Source organism: Lutra lutra, chromosome 3 (genome assembly GCF_902655055.1).
Source record: "Lutra lutra chromosome 3, mLutLut1.2, whole genome shotgun sequence".
In the NCBI taxonomy this organism is placed as follows: Eukaryota; Metazoa; Chordata; class Mammalia; order Carnivora; family Mustelidae; genus Lutra; species Lutra lutra.
The window spans coordinates 57,512,751-57,535,800 of NC_062280.1; the positions used below are offsets into that span (position 1 = coordinate 57,512,751).

At 37.2% G+C, this 23,050-nt stretch overlaps 1 protein-coding gene and 1 pseudogene across 1 annotated transcript in view; both read right to left on the bottom strand.

Annotated features, from left to right (window-relative positions):
- Positions 1-23,050, bottom strand: part of BAZ2B (bromodomain adjacent to zinc finger domain 2B) — a 316,333-nt gene that overhangs the window by 272,515 nt on the left and 20,768 nt on the right. The gene's annotated exons all lie outside the window — the stretch shown is intronic.
- On the bottom strand, positions 18,744-19,772 carry LOC125095454 (complement component 1 Q subcomponent-binding protein, mitochondrial-like; annotated as a pseudogene).

Below are 23,050 nucleotides of genomic sequence, written 5' to 3' on the forward strand. Positions count from 1 at the left end.
AGAGGCAGGCAGAGAGAAAGGAGGAAGCAGGCTCCCCGCTGAGCAGAGAGCCCGATGCAGGGCTCAGTCCCAGAACCCTGGGATCATGACCTGAGCTGAAGGCAGAGGCGTTAACCCACTGAGCCACCCAGGCGCCCCTCCACAACATACTTTCTTGAGTAAAAGGGAAAATTACAATCAATAGAGTATGACCTTGTATTTAGAAATGCATGTGTATACTTACAGAGTATGTGTGTATACTTACAGAAGAAAGTTCAATATTAGTAAAATGTTAAAGTGCTTACCTCCAGATAGAAGGACTTTAAGTGACTTACCTTTCTTACATAAATTCTTTATGTATTACTTAAACTATCTATAGGACTGTGCATTACCTTTATAATCAGAAAAAAATCTATTTTCATTTATTAAATTCTAAAAAGAACTACAGAACTAAAAGACGAATATCAATCCTCCTCCAATGATTGTTTTTACTGCACAAAATAACTGATGCAACCAAACATTACATGAGCAAAAGAAAAAACATACTCTGAATTGTACCCTAAGATTAAAAGACCTTGACAACTCAGGGAAAGACAAAAGTAAGACCAGTTATGGCAAAAGGATTCAACAGTATCTCTATTATAAAACATATCTAAAATTACAACTAGAGTCCTCCTAAATACTTCAAAAAATAAAACTAGTAACTGAATGAGGAAGAGAAAGGCAAAAGAAATAGCTAAGAAATTTGCTAGACATGATGAAACTTAATACTGCTTTTCAAACGACTCTCTTTTTTTAAAATTTAATTTTATTTTCTTTCAGTGTTCCAAAATTCATTGTTTATGCACCAAACCCAGTGCTTCATGCAATACGTGCCCTCCTTAATACCTACCACCAGGCTCACACAACCCTACTACCCTCCCCTCCAAAACCGTCAGTTTGTTCCTCAGAGTCCACAGTCTCTCATGGTTCATCTCCCCCTCCGATTTCCCCCAACTCACAAATGACTGTTACTCTTAAAGTAACTGAAAGAACTATTCAAACACGAGAAAGGAACTAGTTCATTTATGTCAGAGAACTTTAAGTTATTTAAGAAAAGCTATATCCAGGGGGGTCTTAATGGCTCAGTTGGTTAAGTGTCAGACTTCTGATTCCAACTCAAGTCTTGATTCTCAGGGTTGTGAGATGAGCCCCACATTGGGCAACACACTCAGTGTAGAGTTGGCCTCAGATGCTCTCTCCTTCACTCCCTCTACCCCTCCCCCAGCTGTCTCTCTACATAAAAAAAGAAAGAAAAGCTGTATCAAACTGATTAAAACCTTATCTTAACTTGTCACTAATTACCTACCAAGATATCCCATGCTGATATAAAGAAAAACCTAAAAACAGACACTTGTTAACTTTTCCTAGTATCAACACATGAAAACTATTTTTTCCTTTATAAAATATCCTAGTACATAATGTTCCTATTTGAATTCAGGAATAAGTACTAAATGAAGATTAAATTCAAAGCATTTGGAGCAACATAGAAAAATATTCAAGAAACGGAGAATATGGTTCCAATTTTCCATTTAGTCAGTCTTAATTTCATTATAAGTAAAATAAGAAGATTGACTAGAACTCCAAATATATTTAATGGAGGATCAGTGATATGACATGCTCTTTGAAAGAATTATATGCTCCAGGAAAATAAAGGTTCTCTTGGTAAAACAAGTTCAGGAAATTCTGCACACCATTTAACTTCTCTGAAGAAACATAATGCACTGTACTGCAGAAAAGAAAATATTTAACTTTGTATAGCCCACCATTTCTCATGATTAGACAAACTAAATGTCTGTCAATTGAGGAATAATTAAAAGATTATACATCATAGCGTGATTCTTACAAAGAAGACATTTTGTATACTAATATGGTAGAGTTCTGGGACACAAGATAAAAATGATAAAAACTACAGAATAATACATGTATTAACTAGCTTCTGTTAGTTTTTGTATATATATACATATATATGTAATCATATGCATATAAAAAAGTCTAAAAGAATACACAGCAAACTTTTTAAGAGTGTTTCTGGAAATGGTAATTGGCAGAGTCAAAGGGGAACACATTTAACTGATAGACTTAACTGTATCTTTAAATGATCTTGAATGTATCTTTCTGGGGAACCTTGGTGGCTCAGTCTATTAAGCACGTGACTCTTGGTTTTGGGTCAGGTCACAGTCTCAGGATCCTGGGATGGAAGTGGGAAGCCTGCTTCTCCCTCTCCCTCTGCCGCTCCCCCTGCTTGTACTCTCTCTCTTGCTCACTCTCAAATAAATATATAAAATCTTTAAAAAATATATACAAGTTAGAAAACTTAAATGCTTATAATAGCCAATAGTTAAATAAATGACTAAATATTAACTCAATTAAATGTTTCAACTTTATTTTATGAATTGCCTACATTTCATAAGAATTTTCAAAGTTAACAAAACGTGTATAATTATATAGAACACATAGCAATCAAAAAGTACCTATAAGGGAAAAAATTCCAACGTGTAATTTTGTTATGTTTATACCTGTATAAAATAAAAAGTATATTCTTTTATAAATTGAACAAATGGTTATACAACCATGTGTGCTAAATACTGAAGAAACAGACACAGAAGTTGCAGCACTTGTCTCTCAAGAAGCTTAGAGTAAAAAAAAATAAATAAAAAAAAAAAAAAAAGAAGCTTAGAGTCAAGTGGAGTACAGACAAGTAAATCAATTGTAATAGTACAATGAGATTAATTTATTCTACCCACACAAAAAACATATTCGGGGTCTACTATGTGCCAAGTGCTGTCTAGATGTTACTCATCGGTAGAAAGAAAAACAAAAAAATAATTCTTGCCTTCTTTAGGAAAGAAAACCACAATAAAAATATTTGAAGGCCGTGGGGCACCCGGGTGGCTCAGTGGATTAAAGCCTCTGCCTTCGGCTCAGGTCATGATCCCAGGGTCCTGGGATCGAGCCCCACATCAGGCTCTCCGCTCAGCGGGGAGCCTGCTTCTCCCTCTCCCTCTGCCTGCCTCTCTGCCTATTTGTGATCCGTCTGTCAAGTAAATAAATAAAATCTATAAAAAAAAATTTTTTTGAAGGCCGTAAGTGCTAAGGGAAAAAATACAACAAACAAAGGGATAGGGAGTGCAGGGTGGAGGGTTTGCAATTTGGTTAGGTTGTGAAAGTCATACAAAAGAATACTTTGGAACAATGGTTTGAAAGAGCTGAGAACAATCCATAAGGTTATGTGAAGGAAAAGCAAATGCAAATGTTATAAGGCAAGAGTTTATCTGTTATGTATACAAGACACACCAAGGAGTCTAATGTAGCTTGCCCAGAGTAAACTACAGGAAATGTAGTAAGAAGTGACGTGAGACTGGTTAGGGGCTGTAAGAAAGATCGTGTGGGGCCTTGTAAGCCATTGCAAAGACTGAATCATATGAGTTGGTTGGTTGGTTGCTTACTTGCTTTTATAGATTTTATTTTTTAGAGCAGTTTTAGGTTCACAGAAAAACTGATAGGATGCATAGAGATATCCTCGGTCCCACACATGCATACCTGTTATCAACATTCTTCATCAAAGTGGTACATTTGTTAAAATTTATAAACCGATGGGGCACCTGGGAGGCTCATTGGGTTAAGCCTCTGCCTTCGGCTCAGGTCATGATCTCAGGGTCCTGGGATCGGGTCCCGCATCGGGCTCTCTGCTTAGCAGGGAGCCTGCTTCCTCCTCTCTCTCTCTCTCTGCTTGCCTCTCTGCCTACTTGTGATCTCTGTCTGTCAAATAAATAAATAAAATCTTAAAAAAAGAATTTGTAAACCGACACTACCACATCACTATCATGCAAAGTCCATTAGGGTTCACTCTTGATATTATACATTCTATGGGATTGGACAAATATACAATGACATGCATCTACCAATGTAATATCATACAGAGTAATTTTACTGCCCTAAAAATCCTTTGGGTTGCACCTAATTCATCCCTCCTACCCTTCAAACCTCTGGCAAACACTGATATTTTTACTTTCTCCAGGTTTGTCTTTTCCAAAATGTCATATACTTGGAATCATACAGTCTGCAGCCTTTTCAGATTAGTTTCTTTCACTCATTTAAGTTTCCTCATAGGTCTTTCCATAGCTTGATAACTTATTTCTTTGTAATAACTGACCAAAAGTCCATTTCCAGATTACTTATCCATTCACCTACTAAAAGAGATCTGGGTTGCTTCCAAGTTTTGGTAATTATAAATGAAACTTTAACTTTTTTTGTGGACATAAGTTTTCAACCAATTTAAGGAAATTCCAAGGAGCATGGTTGCTAAAATATATAGTAAGAATATGGTTAATTTTGTTAGAAACTGCCAAACTGTATTCCAAAGTGGCTGTACTATTTGCATTCCCACCAGCAATGAATGAAAGTTCCTGTTGCTCCATATCCTCTCCAGCATTTATGTTGTCAGTGTTTCAGATTTTGGACAATCAAATAGGTGTGTAGTAGTAGTATCTTGTTGTTTTAGTTTTAATTTTCCTGATGACATATGACGTAGAGCATTTTCATGCATTTATTTGCCATAATGATTTCTCTGGTGAGCTGTCAAGATCTTTGGCTCCTTTTAATATTAGGTTGTTTGTTTCCTTATTGAGTTCTTTGTACACTTTGAGTAACGGTCCTTTATCAGATGTGTCCTTTGCAAATATATTCTCTCATTCTGGGTCATGTCTTCTCATTCTCTTATAATTGTCTTTTGTAGGCAGAGTTTTAAATTTTAATGAAGTTGAGCGTAATAATTACTTTTTTCATGAATCACGGCTTTAGGTTTTGTTTTTGTTTTTTTTTTTTTACGGCTTTAGTATTATATAGAAAAAGCACGACCATACTCATGGTCATCTACGTTTTATTCTACATTATCTTCTGGAAGTTTTATAGTTTTGCTCTTTCATTGTTAGGTCTGTGATCGATTTTAGGTTAATTGTTATAAAGAATGTAAAGTTTGTGTCTAGATTCATTTTTGCATGTGAATGTCCAGTAATACAGCACCATTTTCTGAAAAGACTATCTTTGCCTTATTTTATTATTGCTTTGTTTTGTCAAAGATCAACTGATTATATTGACGTAGATCTATTTCTGTGTTTTCCAATCTGTTCCACTGATCTGTTTGTCTATTCTTGTGCCAATACCACATTTTCCTGATTACTGTAGGTTTATCTTTAAGTTGGGTAATGTCAGTCCTCCAACTTTAACACTGAAAATATTAAATTTTGAGATGCCTAATAAACTGTAGGTGTAAGTGCCAAAAAAGCAGTTGGTATGAGAGCTTGAGTTCAAGGGGGGGAAACTCCAGGCTTATAAATTTATTCCATTAAAAAAAAAAAAGTTCCTTCTCCAAGTCTTCCAAAAAATTGAAGAAGAGGAGGGAACACTACCAAATTCATTTTATGAGGCTAGCATTACCCTGATAACAAAATCAGACAAGGACACTTCAACAAAATTACAGGCCAATGTATCTGATGAGCAAAAAAGCAAAAATCCTCAAAAAAATATTAACAAACCAAAATCAACTATATATTAAAAGGATCATACATCATGATCACATGGGATTTATCCCTGGGATACATGGATACTTCAACATCCATATATCAGTCATCATATACAAGGACAGAAATCACATGATTATCTCAATAAATGTAGTAAAAGCATTTGACAAAATTCAGCAACAATTTATGATTAAAAACTCTCAACAAAATGGGCATAAAGGAATGTGCCTCAACATAATAAAGGTCAAATATGACAATCCCACACCAAACATCATTCTCAAAAGCTAGAAGTTTTTCCTCTAAGATCAGGAAAAAGACAAGAGAGAGACAAGTATCAAAATTCTCCCCACTTTATTCAACATAGTATTAGAAGGTCCAGCCAGACCAGTTAGGCAAGATACAAAAATAAAATGCATCCAATTCAGAAATAAAAGGGGTGCCTAGGTGGCTTAGTCATTAAGCGGCTGCCTTTGGCTCAGGTCATGATCCCAGTGTCCTCGGATGGAGCCCCACATCAGGCTCCCTGCTCAGTGGGAAGTCTGCTTCTCCCTCTCCCACTCACCCTAATTGTGTTCCCTCTCTTGCTGTGTCTCTCTCTGTCAAATAAATAAATAAAATCATTTAAAAAGAAAAAAGAAAGAAATTAAGAAAACCATCTCTGTTTGCTGATGACAAGATACTAAAAAGAGAAAATCCTAAAGACTCCACCAAAAAATGACTAGAAGCAATAAAAAATAAATTCAGTAAAGTTGTAGTATACAAAATCAATATACAAAAAGCTGTTTAATTTCTATGCAAAAATAACGAACTATCACAAAGAGAGATTAAAAAATACCTCCGTTTATAACTACCTCAAAAAGGACACAAACAAACCTAGAAATTAATAAGGGAGGTGAAAGACCTATACACTGAAAACTATAAGACAGTGAATAAGGCAGAAATAAATGGAAAAAATATTCTATTATTACAGATTGGAGGAATTAACATTGTTAAAATGTCCATAGTACTTAAAGCAATTTCAATGCAATCCCTATTTCGTTTTCAATCCCTATTGAAATTCCAGGGCGGAGAAGCAGCAGGCTGAGATGACATCAGGGAGCAGAAGATCAGCTAGATAGCTTAACAAACCATTGCGAACACCTACAAATCCAACAGGAGATCGAAGAGAAGAAGAGCAACAATTCTAGAAACAGAAAATCGACCACTTTCTGAAAGGTAGGACCGGCGGAGAAGTGAATCCAAAACGACAGGAAGATAGACCACGGGGGGGAGGGGACGACTCCCAGCAAGCGGCAGAGCAATGGAGCACAAAATCAGGACTTTTAAAAGTCTGCTCCACTGAGGGACATCATCACACCAGAGGCTAAACAGGAGTGAAGCCCACTCAGGGTCAGCGTGGCCCCGGGTCCTGTGGGGTCTCGGAAGGATCGGGGGTGTTTGAGTGTCGCAGAGCTCACAGGTATTAGAGCAGGGAAGCCAGCTACAGAGACAGAGCTCAGGAGTGAGCTCTGAACTCAGGGTTACCTTGAACCGTAATCTGTGGCACAGGCCACTGCTCTGCGAGTGAGGTCCCCACAAAATCCAGGGAGACACCCCCTGGGGGAGCTCAGGGATCTGCCGGGTTCGGAGACTCCAGGCGGAACTGTGTGCCACAGACAGAGATTCTTGGTCACAGGCTGGGTGAGCTTGGAGCACAGCCGGAGGCCAGGGAGACGGGAGTGATTAAGCGCTTTTCTCCAAGCACGGCCAGAGGACAGGGAGATGGGAGTGATTGAGAACTTTTCTCTGAGAGCACACTGAGGAGTTGGGACCCCAAGGTCTCGGCTCCTCTGGGCCGGAGACTGAGGCCACCATTTTCATTCCCATCGTCCAGACATCTACGGAAAGCATTCAGGGAACAAAAGCTCCTGAAATCGAACCTGAGCAGATTACTTAGGCTGGCCCCTGGCCCAGGTGGATTCTGCCTCAGGCAAAGACACTTGAGAATCACTACAAGAGGCCCCTACCCGAGAAGATGAACAAGAAATCCAACCAAGATCAAGTTCACTTAACCAAGGAGAACAGCGGAATTCCAGAGGAGGAGAAAGCAAAGCATGGAATTCATGGCTTTCTCCCCATGATTCTTTAGTCTTGCAGTTAATTAATATTTTTTATTTTTTTTCTTCAGCTAAATTTTAAATTTTACCCTTTCCTCTTTTAACGTTTTTTAACTAGTTTATCTTCACAATACCTTTCATAAGATAATAATAATAATAATAATCTTTTTTGAACCTTCATTATTATAGTCATATTTTATCCTTTATTGTATCTAACTTTATTTTTTGTATACACATGGGGTTTTTTCTTCTAAAAAATTTGGGGTACAACTTCTTCTAATAGATCAAAATATACCCTAAATCTAGCTCCAGGCTTGTTCTAGTCTCCAGCCCGAGCAAATTCTCTCCACTTTCTTTTTCTTTATTCTCCCAACATACTTTATCAACTCCTTTTTTAGAAATTTAAAAATAAAAAAAATTTTTTTCATCTTTATAGGCATATTCCATCCCTTCATTGTGTTTACCCTTACATATCTTTTTCATTCTTTAAAATTTTGGGGGGTAGTTTCTTCTAAGAGACCAAAATACTCCCAAAATTAAGTGGGTGACCCTGTTCTAGTCACCAGTCTGATATATATATATATTTTATTCTTTTTTATATTTTTTCTTTAATTGTTTTCTTTTTTAAATTTTTTTTTTAATGAACTTCTTTTTATCCCCTTTCTCACCTCCATGATTTGGGGTCTCTTCTGATTTGGCTAAAGCACATTTTCCTGGGGTCTTTGCCACCCTTTTAGTATTTTATTTGCTCCTTCATATATTCTTATCTGGACAAAACGACAAGGCGAAAAAACTCACCACGAAAAAAAGAACAAGAGGCAGTACTGAAGGCTAGGGACCTAATCAATATGGACATTGGTAATATGTCAGATCTACAGTTCAGAATGATGATTCTCAAGGTTCTAGCCAGGCTCGAAAAAGGTATGGAAGATATTAGAGAAATCCTCTCCAGAGAGATAAAAAGCCCTTTCTGGAGAAATGAAAGAACTAAAATCTAACCAAGTTGAAATAAAAAAAGTTATTAATGAGGTGCAATAAAAAATGGAGGCTCTTACTGCTAGGATAAAGGAGGCAGAAGAAAGAATTTGTGATATAGAAGACCAAATGACAGAGAATAAAAAAGCTGAGCAAAAGAGAGACAAACAAATACTGAACTATGAGGGGAGAATTCAAGAGATAAGTGACACCATAAGAAGACACACATTAGAATAATTGGGATTCCAGAAGTAGAAGAAAGAGAGAGGGCAGCAGAAGGTATATTGGAGAGAATTATTGTAGAGAATTTCCCTAATATGGCAAAGGGAACAAGCATCAAAATCCAGGAGGTGCAGAGACCCCCCTCAAAATCAATAAGAATAGGCCCACACCCCGTCACCTAATAGTAAAATTTACAAGTCTTAGCAACAAAGAGAAAATCCTGAAAGCAGCCCAGGAAAAGACGTCTGTAACATACAACGGTAAAAATATTAGATTAGCATTGGACTTATCCACAGAGACCTGGCAGGCCAGAAAGAGCTGGCATGATATATTCAGAGCACTAAACGAGAAAAACATGCACCAAAGAATACTATATCCAGCTAGGCTATCATTGAAAATAGAAGGAGAAATAAAAAGCTTCCAGGACAAACAAAAACTGAAAGAATTTGCAAACACCAAACCAGCTCTACAAGAAATATTGAAAGGGGACCTCTAAGGAAAGAGAGACCCTAAAAGTAGTAGATCAGAAAGGAATGGAGACAATGTACGGTAACAGTCACCTTAAAGGCAATACAATGGCACTAAATTCATATCTCTCAATAGTTACCCTGAATGTAAATGGGCTAAATGCCCCAATCAAAAGACACAGGGTATCAGAATGGAAAAAAAAAAACAAACCATCAATATGCTGCCTACAAGAAACTCATTTTAGACCCGAAGACACCTCCAGATTTAAAGTGAGGGGGTGGAAAACAATTTACCATGCTAATGGACATCAGTAGAAAGTTAGGGTGTCATTCCTTATATCAGATCAATTAGATTTTAAGCCAAGGACTATAAGAGATGAGGAAGGACACTATATCATACTCAAAGGGTCTGTGAACAAGAAGATCTAACAATCTTAAGTATCTATACTTCTAACGTGGGAGCAGGCAACTATATAAACCAATTAATAACAAAATCAAAGAAACACATTGACAATAATACAATAATAGTAGGGGATTTTAACACTCCCCTCACTGAAATGGACAAATCATCCAAGCAAAAGATCAACAAGAAAATAAACGCCTTAAATGACACACTGGACCAGATGGACATCACAGATATATTCAGAACATTCCATCCCAAAGCAACAGAATACACATTCTTCTCTAGTGCACATGGAACATTCTCCAGAATAGATCACAACCCGGGTCCTAAATCAGATCTCAACCGGTATCAAAAGATTGGGATCATTCCCTGCATCTTTTCAGACCACAAAGCTCTGAAGCTAGAACTCAATCACAAGAGGAAATTTAGAAAGAACCCAAATACATGGAGACAAAACAGCATCCTTCTAAAGAATGAAAGGGTCAACCAGGAAATTAAAGAAGAATTGAAAAATTCATGGAAACAAATGATAATGAAAACACAACGGTTCAAAATCTGTGGGACACAGCAAAGGCAGTCCTGAGGATAATATATAGTGATAGAAGCCTTTCTCAAGAAACAAGAAAGATCACAAATACACAACCTAACCCTACACCTAAAGGAGCTGGAGAAAGAACAAGAAAGAAACCCTAAACCCAGCAGGAGAAGAGAAATCATAAAGATCAGAGCAGAAATCAATGAAATAGAAACCAAAAAAACAATAGAACAAATCAATAAAACTAGGAGCTTGATCTTTGAAAGAATTAATAAGATTGATAAACCCCTGGCCAGACTTATCAAAAAGAAAAGAGAAAGAACCCAAATAAATAAAATCATGAATGAAAGAGGAGAGATCACAACCAACACCAAAGAAATACAAACAATTATAAGAACATACTATGAGCAACTCTATGCCAACAAATTTGACAATCTGGAAGAAATGGATGCATTCCTAGAGACATATAAACTACCACAACTGAACCAGGAAGAAATAGAAAATCTGAACAGACCCATAACCAGTAAGGAGATTGAAACAGTCATCAAAAATCTCCAGACAAAGAAAAGCCCAGGGCCAGACGGCTTCCCAGGGGAATTCTACAACACATTTAAAGAAGAATTAATTCCTATTCTCCTGAAACTGTTCCAAAAAATAGAAATGGAAGGAAAACTTCCAAACTCATTTTATGAGGCCAGCATCACCTTGATCTGAAAACCAGACAAGGATCCCATCAAAAAAGAGAATTACAGAACACAGATGAACACAGATGAACACAGATGCGAAAATTCTCACCAAAATACTAGCCAATAGGATTCAACAGTACATTAAAAGGATTATTCACCACGACCAAGTGGGATTTATTCCAGGGCTGCAAGGTTGGTTCAACATCCGCAAATCGATCAATGTGATACAATACATTAATAAAAGAAAGAACAAGAACCATATGATAATCTCAATAGATGCTGAAAAAGCATTTGACAAAGTACAGCATCCTTTCTTGATCAAAACTCTTCAAAGTGTAAGGATAGAGGGCACATACCTCAATATTATCAAAGCTATATATGAAAAACCCACCACAAATATCATTCTCCATGGAGAAAAACTGAAAGCTTTGCCACTAAGGTCAGGAACACAGCAGGGATGTCCATTATCACGACTGCTATTCAACATAGTACTAGAAGTCCTAGCCTCAGCAATCAGAAATTAAAGGCATCCAAATGGGCAAAGAAGAAGTCAAACTATCACTCCTTGCAAATGATATGATACTATATGTGGAAAACCTAAAAGACTCCACTCCAAAACTGCTAGAACTTGTACAGGAATTCAGTAAAGTGTCAGGATATAAAATCAATGCACAGAAATCAGTTGCATTTCTTAACACCAACAACAAGACAGAAGAAAGAGAAATTAAGGAGTCAATCCCATTTACAATTGCACCCAAAACCATAAGATACCTAGGAATAAACCTGACCAAGGAGGCAAAGAATCTATACTCAGAAAACTATAAAGTACTCATGAAAGGAATTGAGGAAGACACAAAGAAATGGAAAAATTTTTCCATGCTCCTGGATTGGAAGAACAAATATTGTGAAAATGTCTATGCTACCTAAAGCAATCTACACATTTAATGCAATCCCTATCAAAATCCCAACCATTTTTTTCAAAGAAATGGAACAAATAATCCTAAAATTTATATGGAACCAGAAAAGACCTCAAATAGCCAATGGGATATTGAAAAAGAAAGCCAAAGTTGGTGGCATCACAATTCTGGACTTCAAGCTTTATCACAAAGCTGTCATCATCAAGTCAATATGGTACTGGCACAAAAACAGACACATAGATCAATGGAACAGAATAGAGAGCCCAGAAATAGACCCTCAACTCTATTGTCAACTAATCTTCGAAAAAGCAGGAAAGAATGTCCAATGGAAAAAAGACAGCCTCTTCAACAAATGGTGTTGGGAAAATTGGTCAGCCACATGCAGAAAAATGAAATTGGACCATTTCCTTACGCCACACACGAAAATAGACTCAAAATGGATGAAGGACCTCAATGTGAGAAAGGAATCCATCAAAATCCTTGAGGAGAACACAGGCAGCAACCTCTTCGACCTCAGCTGCAACGTCTTCCTAGGAACATTGCCATAGGCAAGGGAAGCAAGGCCAAAAATGAACTATTGGGACTTCATTAAGATCAAACGCTTTTGCACAGCAAAGGAAACAGTTAACAAAACCAAAAGACAACTGACAGATTGGGAGAAGATATTTGCAAAGGACATATCAGATAAAGGGCTAGTATCCAAAATCTATAAAGAGCTTAGCAAACTCAACACCCAAAGAACAAAGAATTCAATCAAGAAATGGGCAGAGGACATGAACAGACATTTCTGCAAAGAAGACATCCAGATGGCCAATGGACACATGAAAAAATACTTCACATCACTCAGCATCAGGGAAATACAAATCAAATCCACAATGAGATACCACCTCACACCAGTCAGAATGGCTAAAATTAACAAGTCAGGAAATGACAGATGCTGGCGAGGATGCGGAGAAAGGGGAACCCTCCTACATTTTTGGTGGGAATGCAAGCTGGTGCAACCCACTCTGGAAAACAGCATGGAGGTTCCTCAAAATGTTGAATATGGAGCTACCCTACGATCCAGCAATTGCACTACGGGGTATTTACCCTAAAGATACAAAGGTAGTGATCCGAAGGGGCACATGCACCCGAATGTTTATAGCAGCAATGACCAAAATAGCCAAGCTATGGAAAGAATCTAGATGTCCATCAACAGATGAATGGATGAAGAAGATGTGGTATATATATATATATACACATATATATACAATGGAATACTACGCAGCCATCAAAAGAAATGAAATATTGAGGGGCGCCTGGGTGGCTCAGTGGGTTAAGCCGCTGCCTTCAGCTCAGGTCATGATCTCAGAGTCCTGGGATCAAGCCCCGAATCGGGCTCTCTGCTCAGCAGGGAGCCTGCTTCCTCCTCTCTCTGCCTGCCTCTCTGCCTGCTTGTGATCTCTCTGTCAAATAAATAAATAAAATCTTTAAAAAAAAATGAAATATTGCCATTTGCGATGACATGGATAAAACTAGAGGGTATTACGCTTAGCAAAATAAGTCAATCGGAGAAAGACAACTATCATATGATCTCCCTGATATGAGGAAGTAGAGATGCAATATGGGGGGTTTGGGGGGTAGGAAAAGAATAATGAAACAAGATGTGATCGGGAGGGAGACAAACCATAAGAGACTCTTAATCTCACAGAACAAACTGAGGGTTGCTGGGGGCCGGGGGGTTGGGAGAGGGTGGTGGGGTTATGGACATTCGGGGGGGGGTGTGCTGTGGTGAGTGCTGTGAAGTGTGTAAACCTGCGACTCACAGACCTGTACCCCTGGGGCTAAAAATACATTATATGTTTATAAAATATTTAAAATTTTTAAAAAATAAATTCCAATAGCATTTTTCACAGAAATAGAACAAACAAATCCTAAAATTTGTATGTAACTACAAAAGACTCCAAATAGCCAAAACAATCTTGAGAAAAATGAACAAAGCTGGAGGCATCACACTTCCTGATTTCAAACTATAATACAAAACTATAGTAATCAAAACAATATGGTATTGCCATAAAAACAAATCAAGACACAAAGATCAAAGGAACAAAATAGAAAGCCTGGAAATAAACCCATGCATATACAATCAACTAATTTGTGACAAAGGAGGCAAGAATAAACAATGGGGAAAGAACAAGTTCTTTAATAAATGGTATTGGGAAAACTGGATGGCTATATGCAAAAGAAAGAAACTGGATCACTATCTTATACCATACAGAAAAATCAACTCAAAATGGATTAAAGACTTGAACATAAAGCCTGAAACCACATAACACCTGGAATAAAACAAAGGTGGTTAAGTTCCTTGCAAATGGTTTTAGCAATCATTTATTTGGATTTGACACCAAAATCAAACGCAACCAATGTAAAAGTAAACATGTGGGACTAAATCCAACTAAAAAGTTTCTATACAGCAAAGGAAACCATCATTAAAAAATAAAATGAAAAGACAATATACTGTGTAGGAGAAAATATTTGCAAATCATATATCTGATGGGAAGTTAGCGTTCAAAATATAGAGAGAACTCCTACAACTCAGTAGCAAAATAAGAAACAATATGATTTTAAGATGAGCAGAGGATCTGAATAAACATTTTTTCAAGAAGATATGCAGATGGTCCACAGGAGCTCAACATCAGTGATTATCAAGATGATGCAAATCAAAACCACAATGAGGTATCACCTCACAATTCTTAGAATGGCTGTGATAAAAAAAAACAAGAAATCACAAGTACTGGCAAGGATGTACAGAAAAGGAAACCTTCATGCACTGTTGGTTAAGAATGCAAATTAGTGCAGCCGCTATGGAAAATAGTACGGAAGTTCCTCAAAAAATAAAAAAATAGAACTACCGCATGATCTAAGAATTCCAATTCTGGGTATTTATTAGAAGAAAGTAAAAACTATTAACACTTATCCGCAGATATATATGTTCACTGCAGTGTTATTTATTTATTTATTTATTTATTTATTTATTTATTTATTTATGTTTTAAAGATTTTATTTATTTATTTGACAGACAGAGATCACAAGTAGGCAGAGAGGCAGGCAGAGAGAAAGGAGGAAGCAGGCTCCCTGCTGAGCAGAGAGCCCGATGCAGGGCTCGATCCCAAGACCCTGGGATCATGACCCGAAACGAAGGGAGAGGCCCTAACCCACTGGGCCACCCAGGCGCCCCTGCAGTGTTATTTATAATAGTAAGGAAGCAACCAAAGTATGCATTGATGGATGAATGGATAAGGAAAATGTATATATGTACAATGAAGTATTACTCAGCCATAAAGCATAAATATCTCCATTTTTGACAAAATGGATAGACCTTAAGGGTATTATACTAACTGAAATAAGTCAGAGAAATAATACCATATGATCAATCTCACTTATATGTAGAATCTAAAAAAAGAAAGAAAATGAAAGAAAAATGAAATACAGTTCATACATACTGAGAACAGATTGATGGTTACCAGCCCAGGAGTGGGTGAATAGGTGAAATGGGTGAAAAGGTCAAAAGTTACAAACTTCCAGCTATAAAATAAATAAATCATGAGATGTACAGCATGGTAACATGGATAGTAAAATATATTGCATATTTGAAAGCTGCTAAGGGAATATATCTTAAAAGTTCTCAACGCAAGAAAAAAAATTTGTAACTATGAGTGGTGGTAACCAGACTTAATGGGGTGATTATTTCATATCATATATAAATATCATTAAACTGATACGATGTTATATATCAATTATAGTGAAATAGAAAAAAATCTGCTTAAAAAATGGAATAAGCAACTTGGGGAGTCATTAGCATTTCAATGCTATCTAAATCCAGGGGATGAAACTATTTCACTAAGACAGTTATAGTTAAAGAACAGAAGCTATGCAACGAGTGAAGCCTCGGGTATGGGTGGAGACATGAAGAGAAACCAGCAAAGAAAAGAGAAAATAGAAAAGTAGGAGGAAAAACAAAATATGAAATTGTGGAAGGGAAAGGAAAAGAAAGTTTAGAGGAGGATAGAGTGATAAACTTTGTAAACGTTACAGGTTTAGTCAGGAAAATGAGAATTGAGAATTGACTGAAGTCACAGAGGTCATCAGTGACACGGACAAGAACAATTTTCTGGAGCTAATGTGAAGCAAAGGCATGACTAAAGCCAGATCAAGAAAGAATGGTAGGAGAGCAGCGCCCGAGTGGCTCAGTTGGTTAAATGTCCGACTCTTGGTTTCAGCTCGGTTTGTGATCTCAGGGTCTGAAGATGGAGGCCAGCAGTCGGGGGAGAGGAAGGGGAGGTCCCTGCTCAGCCAGGAGTCTGCTTGGATTCTCTCTGCCCCTCCTGACCACGTGCTCCCTCTCTTTCAAATAAATAAATCTTAAAAAAAAAAATGGTAACAGAGTTTATAGGTAGCAAATAAAATTCTGCTAAGTGAAAAGCAGAGAATTTACGGCAATAATGCAGGGAATGAAAAGAAGAATCTTTTTTCCGAGTGTGTTGTGGTAATAATCCAAGAAAGGGAAACATGATGATGCAGAAGGGAAATGTGAGTAATATGAAGCAACTACAGGAAAACAAAAGGAATTATATCCATCTAATGAAACCCTAGGCTGGAGTATGAGAGAGCAGAAAGGTGAGTATCCTGGGATTGACCCCCAGAACTACCTCTGCCCAGATCTCTTTGAGATATCTCTCAAATATGATTTGATTTGATGATGGGTTGGGTAATAAATACTAGGCACATGGAACAAAGAAGTTTTGCAAAGGCAAAAATCTTACTGTCAATTATTTCTTTCTCTTTCCAGTTGGCCATCATATTTCTGCTCCCAATATTAGATTTGTATACCTAGGAAATCTTGTTTTTTTCTGAAATGTATTAGGGCTAGTAATATTTGGGGCACCTGAGTGGCTCAGTCTGCCTTCGGCTCAGGTCCTGATCCCAGGATTGATCCCCACATCGGGCTCCCTGCTCAGCGGGAGCTTGCTTCTCCTTCTCCCTCTGCCCCTTCTGATGCCGATGCTCTCTCTCTGTCTCTCTCTCAAACAAATAAAAAAACTTTTTTAAAAAAGGCTAGTAACATTTGATACAGTTTTTAATGTAATTTCAACAACTAAAATATAAAACAATGAAATGGGTGCAAAAGAAAGGTTACTTCAAGTTACTGTTAATTAGGTAAGACAAGCAGACAAGCATACATATTGACAGAAGACATCATAACAATATACTCTGCACCCAGAAGGCTTTGTAAGAATCTGATATGAAACTTCTATTTCAGAAGTGGGGGTTCAGTAAAGACACAATGATTTCCACTTAGGAATCCATCCCCAAGTAAAAAGTACAAATTCCCCCTCCCCATAAACGGATTTTTTTTTTTTAAGTCACAAAATGTGAAGCTTTTGGGTTATTAAATGTTTACACTTATATGTATATATACCTTTGTAATGATTTCCCATTTTAACTGTCTTGACTAAATGAATTATCTATCACCTCCAATTACATTGGGTAAGAAGTTTCTGTTACTGTAAATTTGGCAAACAGTGGCTGGAAGTCATTTTCAAAAATTTAAGTTCCATACTAGAAATATAGTTAAGATGGTTAACATACTTTTCCTTCTTCCTTAAATAAGAGTCTTTTTCCTGACACTTGGAATCATCTAACGAAATCAGTTAGGTATTTCCTACATATTAGTTTTATAACTGTAACATAGTTGCTTATTCCATTTTTAAGCAGATTTTTTTCTTTCTCTCTTGAAAATGAATACATATTTTAAAAAATAATAAATGACAAGGACATTTTTGTCAGTTGTGATGTGTTTGCTGCCTCAATGCATACTTAAAAATAATCTTTTCAGGGTATCTAGGTGGCTCCGTCAAGTAAGCATCTGCCTTTGGCTCAGGTCATGAGCTCTTGGTCCTGGGATGGAGCCCTGAGTTGGGCTATCTGCTCAGCAGGTAGCCTGCTTCTCCTTCTCACTCTCTCTCTGTGCTCTCTCTCAAATAAATAAATAAATAAATACATAAATAAAACTTAAAAAAAAAAATCTTTTCAACATTATTGGCCTAAATAAGTGACTTTCTTCCTTGCATGCCTACTTATTCCATATTTTTAGCAAAAGTCACTTTTATATTGTTCACTCAGAAACTTTTGAAGTATTAGTAAATATGTTAAATGTATTTAGTAGGTTATTTTATGTGTGGTAAAGATGCAGATTATTGTTTTTATGATAATATATTTCACAATTACAGCTTTAATATTAAAATATCATATTAATGTTAAAAACCCATTGTCAATTATTAATTAATCAATGACCTAGAGTTTGTGATAATTATAATATGATTAGAAGTTTACATCTGGCACTGTAAAAAAGGATTTATTAGGATGAAGACTAACAGTTATTACTACCTTGAAAATATCTGCTTTCATTTTGTGACCCAAATAATTTTGTTTTGTTTTTTTGTGTATAAAAGGTTCTGAGAGATAAATATATATATCCATATGTACATATGTATATATACATATACATAAGTATATGTGTGTGTGTGTGTATCTACACACACACACACATATATATGTATATGTGTGTATCTGCTGAGTGGAAGTAATCAAATCACCTAATTCTACAATAACCCAGAAGTTTTCTTGCAAATTGTTGCTAAGTTTGTTATAAAGCTACTTAAAACAATTAAATAAGGGTGCCTGCATGGCTCAGTGGGTTAAGTGTCAGACTCTCGATTTCAGCTCAGGTCATGATTTCAGGTTCATGAGATAGCCCATGATGGGCTCTATGCTGGGTGTGTAGCCTGGACATAAACCAATTTTATTGTTCCCCATTATGTTATACAAAAAAATTGGAATAACAGATTTGTAGAGAATAAATGAATAGTAAATAAGAGGGCAACGGTAGTAATTTAAATGTGAATAATTTTTCATGCTATTACAATGAAAACCCTCCCAAAACATGTGTGTGTCTGGCTTCACAGTAGGTGTGTTCCATGGCCAAAGCAAAACCTGCCATAAATTTAAAATGTTCAATGTCTTGTATGCTCTACTGGCTCTTGACAAAACTATTTGAGATCTTCAAGAAAAGTAGTTTTCCTGATGCTTCAGGGCTGTGCTGAGCTCCACTAACTCATCTGCTAAAGTGTTATCCACCCCTCAGCCTGCCAGGAAATCCATCAGGGGGTCATATAGAGTCCAAGCCAAGGGATCGGTGTTGAGTGTCCTTCCCCTCCGGCTCCCCAATGGACTAAAAGGTCATTTCCCTGGAGAAAGTATCACTCTTATCCTCCTCTTCTTGCCCAACCTCATCTTCTAGACAGTAGTGACAGTACTTCTTGCCATCATTCTTTATAACTTCAACCATGAAACTGGGAATGGACGTCAATTCAGGCTCCTGTTCTTCAACCCTCTGCCCTTGGGAGGGCTCCTCTTCCCTATCAAATGTTGCCAGGATGTTATTGTTAATGTTGAGAGTGACAATGAATGATCTTTTCTCTAGGAACTTTCACCACTACTTTGGTTCTGTCCCATTCACTTCCAGCTCCCAACTTCCCAATATCTTGGGGAGGGACTTATGCTTCTGCTTCTTCTCTTCCTCCTTAATTTCATCACTCAGTAATTCAACCAAAGCTCTGTCCCCTGGGTATATAGCATGCTGCATCTGCAGCCCCAGGATGCTCGAGAGCACGGGTGGCTCAGCTGATCCATCCCATTTGTAGGCAGAGAAGCCCCAAGTGCCCCACAAAAGGCCCACTCCCACTTCGGGCTGCTGCAGAGGGTGAGACAGCAGAGTTTGGACTGGCTGCAGAATCCCCCAACAGGGAAGCCCAGTGCATGGGGCACTGGGTACAGCAGAGACAGTACTGCGTCTGCAGGCATGTGTAAGCATGAAGGTTGACCTAGGTGGAAGATCCTAACCAGTGCCCCACTGGAAGTCTTCTATTTCAAACTTTTTCATTATTATTGTATTTATTATGGTGATCTGTGTGATCAGTGATCTTTGATATTACTATTTAAATTGTTTTGGGGTGCCATGAATCATATAAGATGATGAACTTAATAAAGTTATAGGATAATAATGTCTGGTGTATTCTGAGTGCACCACTGATGGCTCTCTCTCCCTTATCTTGGCCCTCCCTATTCCCCAAGAGCTCTGATGAAGATGTCCAAGGAGATAAATGTTGTTTTCATGTCTGGTAATACAACATCCATTCTGTAGCCCATGGATCGAGGAGTAATTCTGATTTTCCAGTCTTATTACACAAGAAATACATTTTGTAAGATTATCACTGCCAGATAGTGATTCCTCTGATGGATCTGGGCAAAGAAAATAGAAAACCTTTGGACATGACTCACCATTCTAGAACCCATTAAGAACATAAGAACATTTGTGATTCATGGGAAGAGGTCAAAATATCAACATTAACAGGAGTCTGGAAGAAGCTGATTCCAACACTCATAGATGAACTTTGAAGGGTTGGTTCAAGACTTTAGTAAAGGAAGGATATGCAGATGTGGTAGAAATAGCAAGAGAACTGCAATTAGAAGTGGAGTCTTGAATATGTTACTGAACTACTGCAATCTCATGATAAAACCTTAATGGATGAGTTATTTCTTATAGCTATACAAAGAAAGTGGTTTCTTGAGATGGAATGTTTTCTGGTGAAGATATTGTGAAGATTACTGAAATGACAACAAAGAGCTCAGAATATACATAAACATAGTTGATAAAGCAGTGGCAGGGTTTTAGGTTTTTTAAAGATTTTTATTTATTTATTTGGCAGAGAGAGAGGGACAAAAGCAGCAGGCAGAGGGAAAAGCAGACTCTCTGCCAAGCACGGAGCCCGATGAGGGGCTTGATCCCAGGGCCCAGGGATCATGATCTCAACCAAAGGCAACTGCTTAACCAACTGAGCCACTCATGTACCCCAAGCAGTGGCAGGATTTGCAAGGACTGACTCCAGCTTTGAAAGCAGTTCCACTGTGGAGACTATTATGCAACCATAAAAAATGCTGAGATGATGCCATTTGAGACAACATGGATAAGCCAAAGTGTTATGCTAAGTGAAATAAGTCAGACCGTGGAAGACAAATGTCATATGATTTCACTCATAAGTAGAATCTAAAAACAAAAACAAAAACAAATGAAGAAACGAAGAACACAATTGGACCTATAAATACAGAGAACAAACTAATGGTTGCCATAGAGGAGGGGGGAGGGGGTTTGAGCAAATCAGGTGAAGGGGAATGGGAGATATAGGCTTCCAGTTATGGAATGAATAAGTCACAGGAATAAAAGGCACAACATAACGAACATAGTCAATGATACTGTAATAGCATAATATGTAAAGTTATCGAACACTAAGTTGTACACCTTTTAAAACCTATGACTGAAAAGTATATTATAAATATCTAAAGATATAACATCACAGAAAAGCATATTATAGACATCTAAAGGTATAACATCACAGAAGAGATAGTAGTCTAACCATTCACAAGAATGAAAAGCTCAAAAAAAAAAAAAAAAAAAAAAAAAAAGAAAAGCTCTTTTCCGAGCTGTTAGAAAGGTTCTTTCCTAACAGTTTTCTAGGCAAAAGAACAAGTCTGAAGCAAATGAATTAGGTTTCAGGTTTTTTTCTCCTGCTCAACAGTCCTTACATTTCTTATTTTTAAAACAGGAGTTGTAAATGAAATACAACAACTACAGGTGAAGAGTTAGAATCCTCATTAATTTCAGTTGCTGGTTGTCTTGCCAATTTCCCTAGTCCACTTCTGTTTCTATGGTAACAAAGGTAGAATCAGGAAGCAGAAGCAAATATTTTAAGATAACAGTTGTAGAGGGATGGTCAAGTACTGAATGGTAAAATATGAAAAGGAAGAATGGAATCACAATTCATATGATTTTAAAGATACTTCCGGTCCATTATTTTTTCCTTGTTTTCATGGAAAAGTATTTACATTTTCATTATAACTTCCAAAAATTTTGATTCCACTCCCACTTTGGGTGGCCAAAAAACAAAACTAAGCAAAACTCTAAAATCACCAAATGTCCAGATTTACCTTCCATCACAAAATTCACAGTACTAAAATTAAGGCTTTAAAATATGACAGCATATCTTGTGATTCATTTTAATTTTGATTTTATTTGAAACAGTGGGGTCTAATGGGCCTTTTTTATTTTCAAGCAAAGCAGCTACCTTTAAGAATGAAAATAAACCTTCTATTAATACTGGTATTAACATTTCATTTACACACACACACACACACATAATACCAATGAAACACTATGTGTCTGGAATACAAATTTCTTTTTTTTTTTTAAGATTTTATTTATTTATTTGACAGATCACAAGTAGGCAGAGAGGCAGGCAGAGAGAGGGGGAAGCAGACTCCCTGCTGAGCAGAGAGCCCGATGCGGGGCTCAGTCCCAGGACCCTGAGATCATGACCTGAGCCGAAGGCAGAGGCTTTAACCCACTGAGACACCCAGGCACCCCTGGAATACAAATTTCTTCAGCAAAGTTTCTAAATATTTCTGGGGTCATCTTAAGTTTGTTAGTATCCAAAATCATTACTTTGTTAGATCGTTTGAACTGTTTATTCTTTGCCAAGTTGCTTTATATTCAAAATATTCATCTTCCTTTCTCAAAACATTGTCACTTCAAAGAGTCTATGTTTCTGTCTTTGCTTTCTGTGTCTGTCTCTGTCTCTCTCATTACTCTGGGGGAAAGAAGCTGCCATGTCAGAAGGAGCACTATGGAAATGACCATGTGACAAAGAACTGAGGCCTCCTACCAATAGCCAATAAGGAACTGTCAATAATAACCTAAGCTTGGCATCAGATCCTCCAGCCCCAGCTGAGTTTTGAGATGACTGCTGTCCCAACTGGAAGCTTGATAACCATCTCAAGAGAGACCATGAGTTAAAACCACCTAAGCCAATCCCAGTTTCCTGACCCACAGAAACTAAAACACAAAGATTAGTGGAAAAAGCACGTCAGAAAATGATACGTACAGTAAAATACTATGTAAGGATTTAAAACATGCTAAATAATGCTGATAAACTTGAGTATTTCTGCTAAATTAGATAATCAATAAGGTATCTTATTCACCTTTTATTTCTTCCTACCTTAACTTGAAGAGTTCATTGCCTAGAACAAACACTTAAGAAGTAAATGATGAAGTAAA